The sequence below is a fragment of the Phoca vitulina genome, unplaced genomic scaffold (genome assembly GCF_004348235.1).
Source record: "Phoca vitulina isolate PV1807 unplaced genomic scaffold, GSC_HSeal_1.0 scaffold12, whole genome shotgun sequence".
In the NCBI taxonomy this organism is placed as follows: Eukaryota; Metazoa; Chordata; class Mammalia; order Carnivora; family Phocidae; genus Phoca; species Phoca vitulina.
The window spans coordinates 8,451,655-8,466,229 of NW_022589715.1; the positions used below are offsets into that span (position 1 = coordinate 8,451,655).

A 14,575-nucleotide genomic window follows, 5' to 3' on the forward strand; every position below is an offset into this window, starting at 1 on the left:
AGAGCAGGTTGGAGTGGATGCATCTCCTATGTGTAAAGGCTGTCTGAGTGCTTCCAAGTGCCAGCACACCGTGATTAATTATGTTGGCCAAGGATTAATATTTAAAATCAGGAATGATTTGAATCATTCCTCCAGGTGAGTTGCTCAGCTGCCCCCAGGGAAAGGATCAATAAAAAAAAAAGACCATTAATGCTTTAGAGACAATGTGCATTCCAGAGAGATAAAGAGAAAGACTAATGAGATAGACAAGGACTAAAACTCTTTGGTGTGCTTTCTCTCTCTTGTTCATAGGTATGTCAGCTTTAGTATAGACTAATGAGTCAATGTGAGTTTGTTCCTTCTCGTAAATATTCAACTATGCAAATCCTTTTCCCCAAACTGCCTTCTTGGACCTATGTTCTATATCTGTTATCTTCAGACCCCCTTACCTGACTTCTCTCGTTATCAATAAGTCACATTCTGAGTTCAAGACTTGGTAGTTGCTAATGTGACTTTTTCTGTGTTCTGAATGTTTTCTCCATTATTGCCCAAAGTAAAAGACAACCACAAAAAGTGAGGGAGCTTGGGTATTTTTTTAAAAGGATTATTTGTTACCCAAACAAGTCTACAATATTAAAGGTATTTAAAAAGAAAAACATAACTCATTTTTCCACCACTTTCTCTGCTCCCAAATTTCTTTCCAGTCTTCATTTAGATAAAGAACCTCATGATATAAGGTTCATATAATTCCTGTGTTCTACTTTCTTGTTTAACGTCACTTAAACACTTTTCATTGTCCTTGTATAGTCTTCCTAATTTTCATTTTTTATGGCTGCATGGTTTTCCATAGATATACCACAATTTGTTTAACCATTCCCAGTTTTCACCATTATAAGTGATTATTCCATAAACATCTAAGTACATATAAAGATTTCCTCTCTTCTTCTTTTGAATTATTTCCTTTGTAGAAGTTGCTAGGACTGGGGGTGCCTGGGTGGCTCAGATGGTTAAGCATCTGCCTTCGGCTCGGGTCATGATCCCAGGGTCCTGGGATGGAGCCCCACATCAGGCTCCTGGCTCAGCGGGGAGCCTGCTTCTCCCTCTGCCTCTCTCCCTGCTCATGCTCTCTCTCTCTCTGTATCTCTGTGTCTCAAATGAATAAATAAAATCTTAAAAAAAAAAAAGTTGCTAGGACTGGGCACCTGGGTGGCTCCGTCGTTAAGCGGCTGCCTTCGGCTCAGGTCATGATCCCCGGGGTCCTGGGATCGAGCCCCACATCGGGCTCCCTGCTCCGCGGGAAGCCTGCTTCTCCCTCTCCCACTCCCCCTGCTTGTGTTCCTGCTCTTGCTGTCTCTGTCTCTGTCAAATAAATAAATAAAATCGTAAAAAAAAAATTCATTAAAAAAAAGAAGTTGCTAGGACTGCTATTGCTATGTGGAAAGGTTTGAATGATTTTAAGGGGTGATGAGCCCTTAAAAAGGCAGTACCACCAGGTTCATAGCCCATGCCATATCTTGATTTATAAAATTAATTATGACACGGAAGGGCCAAGATACTTCCTAAAGCATCACTTCAGTCTTATCCCACACAGTGGTGCAAGTAATAGAAGATGAATGTATCTCCATTAGCTTATTCCTTACTCCATTGTAGCCTACTAAAAAAAAAAAAAAAATCAATTCCTCCCATTTTAAGTGATGACCTTTGCAATAAGTCTTAAGAAACTCCACAACAAAACCACGGGACAAATCAATGCACCTCCTGTGATAAACCCTAGAAATGAAATGAAGGCATACAATGTGTGCGGCAGGAGAGCGGTGGGGAGGGGATGCAGGTCAGATATGATTGGAACGCCAGTGTCACAGTTGTCCCCTGCAAACTGGTCTCTGGGAGCTGGGTCAAGGCAGCCAAGTTGAAAGCCAAACACAGACAGCAGCTGTTGAGAATGTAAAGTCTCTGGCCAGAGTGGGTAGAGAGCTGGGTGTGGTTGCCCAAAGGCCGATTTCCACCCCACCCTATAGGCCCAGTGACGGGATGAGAGGAGACAACTTCCCGTGGTGTGTTCCAGTCCTCCTTTCTGGGCTTAGTGGGAACGTCTATGAGTGCTGGAGAGGGCTGCAAACTGCCTGTTGCACCACACACCTCCCTCAACATCATCATCCCTGGAAGACACCCAGTTCTGAGAATGCCAGCGTCCAGAGAGCCGGGATCCAGGACTGACCTGCAACTACCACACAGTCCCAGCTATAGCCCTGGTATAAAGGACAAGTAAATCCCACCGAGGGACTAACTGAGACTTCAGGGAGGATGTGGGTCTTTCCTACACTGCACAAGTAAGTGCTGAGCTGCACGGGCCACGCCATCCCCTTCAACTATTTCTCAGAATGTTTGACTGGGAGCCCCTGCAGGCTACATCACTGAGCAGAGAATCTTCGTTATGCATTTCAACATCACTTTTCTTGGAAACTCTGACTGCTCCACTGTCCAGAAATAATCCGTCAAATTTTTCGCTTTGTTCAAGTCATAATGTGAAACTCCCATAATCAAATTCCCTGCATTAGGACCCCTGCTGATATTACATAACAATTGAGTCAAGAAGGAAAACAGGAAGTCAGACACTGACTTCTTTTCTTTTTCTTTCTCTTTTAACTTTTTTTTAAAAGATTTTATTTATTTGAGAGAGAGAGAGAGAGAGGACATGAGCAGGGGGAGGGGCAGAGGGAGAGGGAGAAGCAGACTCCCCGCCAAGCAGGGAGCCCCATGCGGGGCTCAATCCTGGGACTCCAGGATCATGACCTGAGCCGAAGGCAGACAGACGCTTAACCGACTGAGCCACCCAGGCGCTCCCTCTTTTAACTTTTTAATCATGAAAAATTTTAAACACACACAAAGCGAGAGAGAATGGAATAATAAACCCCCATGTCCCCACCACCCAGCTTGAACAATCTCCAAATGTGCCAATCTTGCTTCATCTGTCACCCTGCTCCACTCCTATACCCCCACAAATATGCACATTTTTCTTTTTTTTTTTAAAGGAATTTTTAAAAGCAAGTCCCAGACACAGTGTCATAAATACTGCAGCATACATCTCTAACCAGCAAAGACTTTGTTTTTTGACATAACCTCTGTGGGCACTAGTATTAATTTAGGAACTATTGATATTTGTTAGGCATTGAGTATTTGGTGCAAGATATTACAGTAAGATCCCTTACAGTTTATTTCATGAAATCTCAGCTCAGCAGAGAAACACCTCGGAAATTCACAAGCTCCCCAGGAGGAAGAAATGCCCTGGCCTGGAGAACATTACTATTTGCATTTCACTCATGAAGAAAACTGCTCAGCCAGCTCAGGGTAAGCTGTGGAGAGGCTGCAGTCCAGGAGATGGCAAAGCTTGGAACAAGAGCCTGACCTACTCCATCCCCCCTTGAGATTCAGGGTATTAGAAGGGCATTGCTTCCTCATCTGAAAACTGGCTTTTTTTTTTTTTTAAACTACCTTACACCTACCACTTGAATTTACATTGTCAAGATAGAAACACCCAGGCTTCTTGAAAAGGTAACACCTTAAAAAAGAGCAGAAGACGGGCGCCTGGGTGGCTCAATTGGTTAAGCGACTGCCTTCGGCTCAGGTCATGATCCTGGAGTCCCTGGATCGAGTCCCGCATCGGGCTCCCTGCTCGGCGGGGAGTCTGCTTCTCCCTCTGACCCTCCCCCCTCTCATGTGCTCTCTCTCATTCTCTCTCAAATAAATAAATAAAATCTTTAAAAAAAAAAAAAGAGCAGAAGACTTTTGACAAAGCCACTTTATTTACAGGCAGGTATGCATCGAGAGCACGGGAGATGTTGCTTCATGCAAAAGCAATCTCAGTGTAAGTATTTCTGTTTACTATATGCTGTTCCTTGGCAATCCTGCACCTAATCTATATATCTATACTCAGGAGATTTAGGCAGAGTAGCTACATTGGGTTGGCTTACCGCAGTAAGGATGGAGACTGCCTAAGCATAGCCTTGGGGGGAGTCTTTGACTCAAGGACAGACTGATAAACCCGCTCTCAGTCACGAAGATCCCACACTGGCTTTGGGCTTCTGCCTGCCGCCGGGCCTTCTAATTGAGTCTCCTCTACTAGAAACCCCAGGTCAGCTGGCATAGGCAGGCAGCATACTGCTGATCTCCCCTTGTTAATGCCCTCCTCCACCCAGCTCTCATCACTTTATGCAATTTGCTACCACAGCATCTGTCTCGGACTCTGATTGTCCCAGTTTGGACAGGATGCCCTCTTCAGGTCCAGGCAACTGTGGCTGGAGGTTGGGACAAGTTATACAAAGGGGCTGCTGGGGGCTACAGTTGTGGGTGAGGGCTGTGCCTAGAGAGTGGGACGGATTTTGTAACCTGAGCCAGCACTGTACGTAATGCCCACTAGAAACTGAGCTATTCTCACATAGTTTGAGAAATGTTCCCTCCGTCTAGACCACCCTTCAGATGCCTGAGGTATGTGACTTGCCCCTTTGCCACCTTCACTTCTTTCAGGTCTCTGCACAAGTCCCCGTTATCAGACAAGCCTTCCCTACCACCCACATCCAATAACACACATCCACTGCCACTAGCAACCCCTTTATTCTGCCTTGTTTCCCCTTATCACAACCTGACACATATTTATTATTTTTTGTCTATTTTGGCCACTACTGTAACCCCTCAACTTAGAACAGTGGCAGGTATAAAGCAAGGGCTCGACACATTTCTGCTGAATGAGCAATCTCCTCAACAACAAGGTCTTGTGGGGCGTCTGGGTGGCTCAGTCGTTAAGCGTCTGCCTTCGGCTCAGGTTGTGATCCCGGGGGTCCTGGGATCGAGCCCCGCATCGGGCTCTCTGCTCAGGGGGAAGCCTGCTTCTCCCTCTCCCACTCCCCCTGCTTGTGTACCTTCTCTCACTGTGTCTCTCTCTGTCAAATAAATAAATAAAAATCTTTAAAAAACAACAACAACACTCTCTCTCCCTCTACCCCTCCTTGCTGAGCATGTGTGTACTCTCTCTCGTTCTCTTTAAAAGAAATAAAGGGCGCCTGAGTGGCTCAGTCATTGAGCGTCTGCCTTCGGCTCAGGTCATGATCCCAGGGTCCTGGGATCGAGTCCCACATCAGGCTCCCTGCTCGGCGGGAAGCCTGCTTCTCCCTCTCCCACTCCCCCTGCTTGTGTTCCTGCTCTCACTTTCCCTGTCTCTGTCAAATAAATAAATAAAATCTTTAAAATAAATAAATAAATAAATCTTTAAAAAAAAAAGGGGGGGGGTCGCCTGGGTGGCTCAGTCGTTAAGTGTCTGCCTTCAGCTCAGGTTACAATCCCAGGGTCCTGGGATCGAGCCCCACATCGGGCTCCCTGCTCCGCGGGAAGCCTGCTTCTCCCTCTCCCACTCTCCCTGCTTGTGTTCCCTCTCTCGCTGTGTCTCTCTCTGTCAAATAAATAAATAAAATCTTTAAAAAAAAAAATACTATATCCCTCTCAGAGCTACACCACTGAAAGGTGTTCCTTCAACAACAGAAAGATTTATTACTTTCTTCCCCCACAGAAAAACCGCAAAAATATTTCCAACTTGACTCTAGTAGTGAGTTCCAAGTTTCATTAAAGAACTGGCCAGATGCTTCCTCCTAGCTCGTGTGGGAAGAAGTTAAGATAAAGAGCATTTGAAACTCTACCTCGACACACCTGCCTCATACCTTATTCCCTTCTGATACGTCTTCCTGTTTCCCCCAGGTCGGGGATATAGACCTGCCTCCCCAGGCACCTGGGGCTCTGGAAGCCCCCCGACCCCTCTCCACCTGGTATTAATAACAGATGGCTCTTAGTGGATTGCACACCTGCTGTAAACCAAGCGCTGCACCTTACAAATTGTCTCAAATTCTTAACCCCCAAACTGGAAAGAGCTGTAACCTGAGTGCTGTCTGGACAGCCCCTGTAACCTTGACTTTTTCTTTTTCTGCCTTTGTTACCAAGAATCACTTTCTTCCAGTGTATTTGCAGAAAGGGAGTTGGTCTCTCAGCTCCAAAGCCGGTCCAGGCTGCAGCCTGTTCCTCTGCTTTCACCTGCTTCTAAATTCCACATTCAGCCAAGGTCTCCGCTCGCTCTGGTGTGGGTCCTAGCCTATGCTCTGAGGCTGCCATTCTTCTTCAATGTGACACTGACGTGGTCTCAGGGGTGTAGTAGACAGAATAATGGCCCCCCAAGAATGCCCATATCCTGGATCCTGTGAATGTGTTACCTTACATGGCAAAGGACTTTGCAGATGTGATTAAGTTAAGGACCTTGAGATGGGGAGATTATCCTGGGGAACACGGTGTAATCACAAGGGTCCTTATAAGGGAAAGAGGGAGGCAGGAGAGTAAGAGTCAGAAAAGGAGAGATGGTGAGGGAAGCAGAAGTCAGAGAGATGTGAGGAAGGGGCTGAGGAATGCAGGCAGTCTTTAGGAGCTGAAAGGGGTAAGAAAACAGATGCTAGCCTAGAGTCTCCAAAAGGAACACAGCGCTGCCAACACCTTGATTTTAGGTCTTCTGACCTCCAGATGGGTAAGATGATAAATCTGTGGTGTTTTTAAACCACTAAGTTTGTGGTAATTTGTTATACTAGCAACAGAAAACAATTCAAGGGATGACGCAGGGAAACCACACTTGTCTTTGTTGTCTTATACACACATGTGTAACCCACTTCATTGTAAGTTTGGGATAAGTACAAGGGGAAAAAAAGGTGGATATTAAATATGATTGTTCCCAGAGCCCAGTGGAAGAAGGTCCCTTCATCATCCCCCATTTCCTAGCACTGCTCACCAGTCCAAGGCCCACCCTCTTTTTCTTCATTTCCTCTGTAAACCCACTGTTCTCTTCTCCATGGTGAAATTCATTCACTCAGCAAACATTTACTGAGTACCTACTATGTCCCAGGCACTGTTCTAGGTATTGGGAATAGAACAGTGAACACAACAGAAAATAATACAAGCTATCACAGGGCTTATGTTTTAATGGAACCCTCCTTTCATGATATTCCCACCCAACAAGGTCTACCCAACCCTTACCCTCTACCCCAAATATGATCATCTGTAATTACGATAGAAATAACCCACAACAATATACTTCTCCAAAGTCTGAGTTACTCCATTAAGGATCATGCCATGTAGTTAGATGATTCCCAGAGTAATCCATGGTACGCTTCATTTCCCCAGTTCTTGTTCTCTTCCGAGTCCCTCTGCCAACACAAAGTCAAGATACCCCTCCTTATTCTTCCTGTGGTCTTCTGATCTCCTGTGAGTAACTCTTAGATCACATACACACACACCCCAAAGACAACCATCAGTCTCAGTCTAAATCCATGTTAAGGAGGCTACCTTCCTAACGGTAACATATTCTGCCCAACTAAATAAAGATATGGCTTTACTTTTTTATGCAGAGCAGCCCCAATCCCCCCTTCTCAGCTTCCACCTGTAGACTGCCTATGTGTGCACCAGAAACACCACCTGTCACTGTGTCTTTCTAAAAGGAAAGACCTTCAATTGTTACCATCATTCCCTGCTACCCAGAGAACAGGTAGAAGTTTGATAGATGGGCTTTTTTGATACATCGAACCATGTGAAATTCCTACCCAGGGCTTCCTCTACTAACAGATTCCACTAGGAAGTGAATCCGCACTCTGTGGCCACCATCCATAACAAACCCTGGAGCGTTACGAGACTTTTCTTCTTCCAGTTCTAGAAGGAACACCCAAGGGTAAGTACATTTTTTTTTTTAAAGGTTTTATTTATTTGACAGAGAGAAAGACAGCCAGAGAGGGAACAAAAGCACGGGGAGTGGGAGAGGGAGAAGCAGGCTTCCCGCGGAGCAGGGAGCCTGATGCGGGGCTCGATCCCAGGACCCTGGGATCATGACCTGAGCCGAAGGCAGACGCTTAACGACTGAGCCACCCAGGTGCCCCAGGGGTAAGTACATTTTAATCACTTAAAATGATCCTCCCCTCTTCTCTTATGGTCTTTTTTTAAACAAATAATACACAGGTACCGTCAGGCAAATACTTTTGATTAAAGCAAATGTTAACTCTCTGGGCATTGAGAATTGCAGACGGAAAGAGTAAGCTATCGATTCTTATTAAGCTTACCACCATTAGCTCTATAAGGCTGGTTGCGGAGTAATTATTGCAATATAAATAATACATGGATTCTGTGTTTACTTGGTGCCAGGGACTTTACTAAGTTGCATTAGCTCATTAGTCCTCACCAACGAGTCACCTCACCTGTCCATATTTTACAGATGAGAAAATGGAGGCAGGAAGGGTTAAGAAAATTGTTCCAAGGTCACACTGCTCTTTGGTGGCAGAGCCAGGGCTCCAATGCGGGCTTTCCTGCCAGCCAGACCCTGACCACTCTACGATACTGCTGCGCCACGCTTTAATAACCGGGAGGCTATTATCCAGGGTAGTACCTTCCCATTACAGTGGAAAACTTCCAAGTGAAGATAATAAAGGAGGAAAGGAAAGCCAGGTTCCATGAGCCAATACGATCACCCCGAGAATTAAAGATAGATAAGAAGAAACCTGAAGCCAGGAACAAGAAATGCTTTTTAAATTACAGCCAACTGGGGCTCCTGGGTGGCTCAGTCAGTTAAGCATCTGCCTTTGGCTCGGATCATGATCCTGGGGTCCTGGGACAGAGCCCTGCTTCGGGCTCCCTGCTCAGTGGGGAGCCTGCTTCTCCCTCTCCCTCTGCCTGCCGCTCTGCCTACTTGTTCTCTCTCTCTCTATCTCTCTGTCAAATAAATAAATAAAATCTTTAAATAAATAAATAAATTACAGCCAATTGAGCAATGGTCAGTTGGAAAACTTGTGGTTTAGGGTGGTGGTGTCGGGACTGGTGGCAACATTTATTTTGAAAGTGTCAAGGACTGCCACCTCTATTTAGATGTCTTTAATAAATGAGAGTCTAAAATACTCTAAAGAGAATCCCAGCAGAGACCACAAGCCAAAAATCCTTGGCTTCCAAAATAACGGGGGCTGCCTCTTCCCAAGTTACCATGCACAGAAGCAAAACTTGGCAGGGTCTGAAACAAAGGATTTTGGTCTTGTTCCTACCATTGCTCCCACAGAAGGAAGCAAAGCAAACCACTGGGTTCTATCTACAGCAACTCTGAGCACCCAGACCTTGCCAGGTGCCGCTCAGAAGAGGATCCCACCCTGCTCTTTGCCCAGGGAAATCGGCCCTTCTGGAGGCAGCTTTTAAAGACCTAAGTGCGGGGCGGGATTCTTCTACCCTTACTTATTTTCTGCAGAGTTCTGTTTCTTGGGGAACTTTTCCACATATAATCGAGCTGCTACTCTGACACCATTTTCATTGAGTAATTCATGGTGATGTCACACCAGCCAGGCACTAGGGGAAGCCCTGCTTTTATGGGTTGGCTCTTAATTTAGGAATTTTTATTTTCTGATTTCCCTCCCTTTTTTGCTGGACTCCACTGCTTTTGAGCAAGATGCCTGAGTGGTGAAGTGTTGCCTGCTTTTGAGAAAAGGAATTCCTGCTGGTTGAGAGGCGAGTGACTGAGTGAAGGCAAAATGTGCGTCCTGTAATAGTACATCTTAATTGGAGAGCTGGCAGGAGAGGAAGGATGTGTGGGCCCGGTGTAGGCTCTGTGCTCATGAGGGGGTTCATCAGGCCAAGCCCAGAAGGCCGGCTGGGGATTCACAGCTGCTCCCTGGTGGGTGCCACAGTCCTGTGTACCCGGGGAGCCAACGGGCTCCTCTCCGGCACCTGGGCAGCCACATCTAACCCACATCCCCACCTTCCTTCCTCACCTCTCCGCTGTTCTGTGCAGCGAGCTGAGCCGGCAAAGGCAAAGGCGAGCTTGGCAAACCTCGCCTGTAAAAGCCTAATCCAAACAGCATGTCCGCTGAGCTCAGCGGGGTGACTCATGCGCACTGATGTGTGAGGCCAGCGAGCAGAGATTAGGATCTGGCCCGCCCGCCAGCCTACCCTGCACTTCCTTTGATCAACTCTGATGGTTTTTAATTCTGCAGAAGCGGCTTCCTGCCAGGGGCAAACACTTCTTGGTGGAGGCTGGAGCCCTGTCGCTGCTGACCTATTTGTCAGCGGCGAGGCCGGTGTGTGTGATAGCGCAGGGACATCCTGGGCTCGCAGCCCACTGGAGCCCAGAGGGGAGCCTGCCTCTCTCTCTCTCTCTCTCTCTCTCTCTCTCTCTCTCTCTCTCGGAGGTGCCCAGGGCGACATCAGAAGCTGGCTCCTTAGCCAACACTGGCAAGGCCACGCGTGTGAGCAGCCGGGGCCTCTAACCCTGGTGCTGGCGTTGGTTAAGTCACCCGGTAGTAAAGAAAAGTGGGGCTCTCTCTAGGGGATTTGTTTTTTCTTTTTTGTAAACTGGGGCATCTCTAAGGACAGTATCTGGCACAAAATGGAGCACTCTCTGGGTTCTTCAAAAGTTCTTTTTTCACATCTGTTTTGCTGGAAATGGAACACATTTGGAGTATATGACTCTCTTGAACTTTTTTTGTCCCCAGCTTGAGTGGAATGGGTTTGCCTCTGGACTCTTCCAAATCGCCTCAATGACCGATGCCAAGCAGAGCACCTGAAACCCGGGTCGCATTCTCTCTCTTTCCCTCTCATGCCCTATCTTGCTCTCTCCTTTTTCTCTCTTTTCTCAGAAAGTGGATGAGTGATTCTCAACCTTGGCTACACGTTTTAACCACCCTGGGGAGTGCAAGGGGGTTTCAAAAAATCCCTATGCCCAAGCTCCACCCCAGAATAATTCAATGAGTCTCTGAGGGTAGGACCAGACATCAGTCATCTCTAAAGCTCTCCATTGTGCAGGCAAACTTGGGAATCATTGAAATTTTGGGGTCTCGTGGCATCCACCGTAAGCCCTAAGAATGGTTCTTATCTCCCCGTCTGTCCTCCCCGCCACCATTTAGTTTGAGGGCCTTCTGGAGTCTGGTGTGTACTTTAACCACGTTAAGGTAAGATGGTATCTGGTTATACAAAATATTGGCTGTAATTTTGAATTATGTGTATACCGGAACCAATTCCAAATACATTTTGCCCCATAGATTCTTTTCATTTAATACAAATGTTCGTGTAATTTTTTTAAAGATGTTATCTGGTTGGGATAACTAGTCTACATATTAAGAATTTGCTCATCTGATTAAATGTATCTACCATCCCACTGAGACTTAGAACAGAGAATGAACATGAGGAACTGAAATGCAAAATAGATGGGTCTCACAGGGAAGAAGTAGGGGATGGTTCAGCACACAGAGCAATGATCAACCCAGTTAGAATTTCTGGGAGGCAGGTTTGTTAGTGCTGGTGACAGGCTGTGAGTAGGGCTTCCAGATAAAATAAGGACCTTTAGTTAAATTTGAATTTCAGATAGGTGGCAGATAATGCAATATTGGGGACATATTTATACTAAAAAATCATTTGTGGTTTATCTGAAATCTGAAATTTAACTGGGAGTTCTCCATTTTGTTTGCAAATCTAGAAATCCTAGTTGAGGATGGCAGGCTAAAGAGGAGAATCTTGGGCATTTGAGGGAGTGGTAGGTCTCACCTGGGTGGTTACCGCCCTCCAGGAGGCGTAGGGAAAGCGTGCAGACACACGGGCCTGGCCCAGTGACTGGGGATGGCTACTGGCATGTAGTGGGTGTGAACCGGGGTGCCAAACATACTGCAGTAGGCGGGATAGTTCCAACGGAGGATTGTCCCATCTAAAACGTCAATGGCACCCAGACCAGTGCCACCTATTTCACCATTTTACTGAGAACTGACCCTATCACCTTCACATAGTTGCTCCCCAGAAAGCAGTGCACTGGCCACTCAGAGAAGTTCAGAGAGTGCCCCCCAGGAAAGAGCCAACCAGACAAAGTCCCAGGTACTTGTCCCACAGCCTCCTTTAGTCCAACCCAACCATACAGCGGGTCCAACGAAATGAATCCAAGCCTTCAAAGCTTACAATAAGTACTGCCTCCTTCAGGAAGCCTTCCTTGACTGCTCCAATCTTCACTGATCTGTCTCCTTAACCCCTAAAATCTTTATTCTTCTAACTTAGTACTTGAACATATTCTTATAATACTTTCATGTGTTCTGGCCTGTGAGTTAGTCTCTCTAACTAGCCTGGGGACATCAGAAAAGTGAGATCAAGTTCTGGGTGACTTTGATCATGTTACTGATTGGTTGGTTGGCTTTGCTATTTGTTACTCTGGTGGCAGGGGCGCCGCCTGGGTGGCTCCGTCAGTTAAAAAGCATCTGCCTTTGGGTTGGGTCATGATCCCGGGCGAGCCCCACATGGGGCTCTCTGCTGAGCAGGGAGCCTGCTTCTCCCTCTTCCTCTGCCTGCCGCTCCCCGTGCTTGTACGCTCTCTCTGTGTCAAATTAAATAAATAAATAAATAAATCTTTAAAAACTCTGATGTAGCTGAAATTAAATGTACAAAAAGGTGAGGCAATTAAAGGAAAGATAAAAAGGGAGATGAGAAACCACATAGAGGAAAGGGAAGAGCAGGAACGGGAGATAAGATAATTTTGTCAATGGATATTAAATTTAAGTCTGGGCTCCCTGACAGGCAAAGCAAAAAGGGAAACAAAATTGGTTACATCACTCTTACTGTCTGAAAAAAAAAGGAAGCAATATCAGCTCATGCGGAAACGTAATGTCTTTCCTCATGCTAAAAGCTAAGTGAAATTTATCAGATCTTTAAAAGGCAGGACTCTGAGAAACATAATAGATAACGTCTTCACTTGAGTTTTCAGAAGATACAAAAAATGTGGGGGGTTTTTCCTATCTCTTATGTTTCCTTTGTAAGAAATTTGGGACTATACTAATGAACCTTGGCTCAGTGAAGGCATTTTTATAAGGAGCTAAACTAATATATTCTAAATGTATTAATTTCCAGTGATCTGATTAATAAAGGGGTACTGAGAAGTTTTCGACTGCCCAGAGCTGTTATGACGCCTTTATGTGTGGCTCCCCTAGCAGCTTCGGACAGCCTTAGGGAAAAGGTGAGGATGCTGTAGAAACTAGGCTGTGGTAGGGGGTAGAGGAAGGATGGCTGGGAGCAGCTACATTCCACTTCCCACGCGACCTTGCTCTCTGCGAGCCAGAATCAGACTGCTGGAATCACCCACCCTGCCTAGAAGGTACTTCCCAGCCACATCCCCAGGAAGAGGATAGAGGAAAACAGTGTGTCACCAAGGGCCCACCCCAGAGCAGGATCTTGGGAATGGCTTGAGACCCTGACTGACCATGTGTATCATCCTTTTATGAGTGCTACGTTTGGGGATTAGTTTGCCGCTCTTTAAAGGCAGAGAACAAATAATTAGATGACTCAAAAAAGAATTTCCTTTTTTGGTTTTATTTGGGTTTTCTTCTTCTTTTTTTTAACCAACTCCCTAAATGGGTGGGAGACTAAAACAAACAAAAAATAAACCATAGATTAAACCGCCCCTCCCCTCCCCTGGGCTGCACAACATCAGGAGAGGAAACTGTGGCCTGGGGCTTTGAAGGCTGGCTGATTAGCACACATGTTCCCCCCGCCCTACCCATCGTCCCCATCTCCGATGCACCAGTCCTTGTGCTTGGTGACTAACAGTGACAAAACCAAGATGAATCACCGTATGTCAAGATTCACAGATTATCGAAAGACTAAGTAGCAGGTCTGGGATGGGAGGTCGAAGCCAAAGGTAAAACTCTCTGACCTAGGCTTTGCTCTTCTGTTTTTAGATGGTGGCAGCTTCGATTTCCTTCCTGCTGGCCCAAAAAGGATGGCTGGAGCAAGCAGAGCTAATCTAGGTACAGGTGGAAGGGCTGCTTGAGCCATCAGGAAGCCTCCCCACCACCCCCTCTCCTCTCCGCACTGGAGGCCGGGGAGGGAGAGGGACAGCCTGGGAGAAGTCTTTCCCTCCTTCCGTGAGAGGAGGTCAACTGGTTGTGCTGACCCTGCTTCCTAAAGGGCTTGCTTCTCAGGTCAATGCATACTGCCCTTGGTGCTAGAACGTGTATACCGGACTCATTTCCAACTCTCTGGTAGGCCAGCAATGTTGATCCAGGCTCTCCCCTTCACTTGGGATTAGAGGAAGGGGGGTTAGTTGGGGTCATTTTTGGCTACCCAGCATCTGAACTCCTCTCCCAAGCTCAGGACATTTACTGCCTCATGAATCTTAGTACCTTAAGAAAGAGCCCCAAAGGCCAGATGCTTCCTTCTCTAGTCTCCTTTCGACATGGACCCACAGCGGGACTTGGTCAAACAGGTGTACCTACTTCAGATGGGATCAGAAGTTAACAGGCACCGGGGCACCTGGGTGGCTCAGTTGGTTAAACATCTGCCTTCAGCTCAGGTCATGATCCCAGGGTCCTAATATCCAGCCTGTGGCAGGCTCCCTGCTCAGCAGGGAGTCTGCTTCCCCCTCCCCCTCTGCCCGATGCCCGCCCCCCCAATCTCCGCTCATGCACACACTCTCAAATAAATAAATAAAATCTTAAAAAAAAAACAGAAGAAGAAGAAGAAGGAGTTACTGGTACCAACAAACAGGGACAGGGGAGAAGCCTTTCTGGGGGATGTTGCA

At 46.5% G+C, this 14,575-nt stretch overlaps 1 long non-coding RNA gene across 1 annotated transcript; it reads left to right on the forward strand.

Moving 5' to 3' along the window:
- Positions 1-7,630: 7,630 nt before the first annotated feature.
- On the forward strand, positions 7,631-14,337 carry LOC116636044. The gene is made up of 3 exons (XR_004300275.1): positions 7,631-7,726; positions 12,907-13,012; positions 13,734-14,337. It is a non-coding gene; the product is annotated as an uncharacterized LOC116636044 (long non-coding RNA).
- Positions 14,338-14,575: the final 238 nt, after the last annotated feature.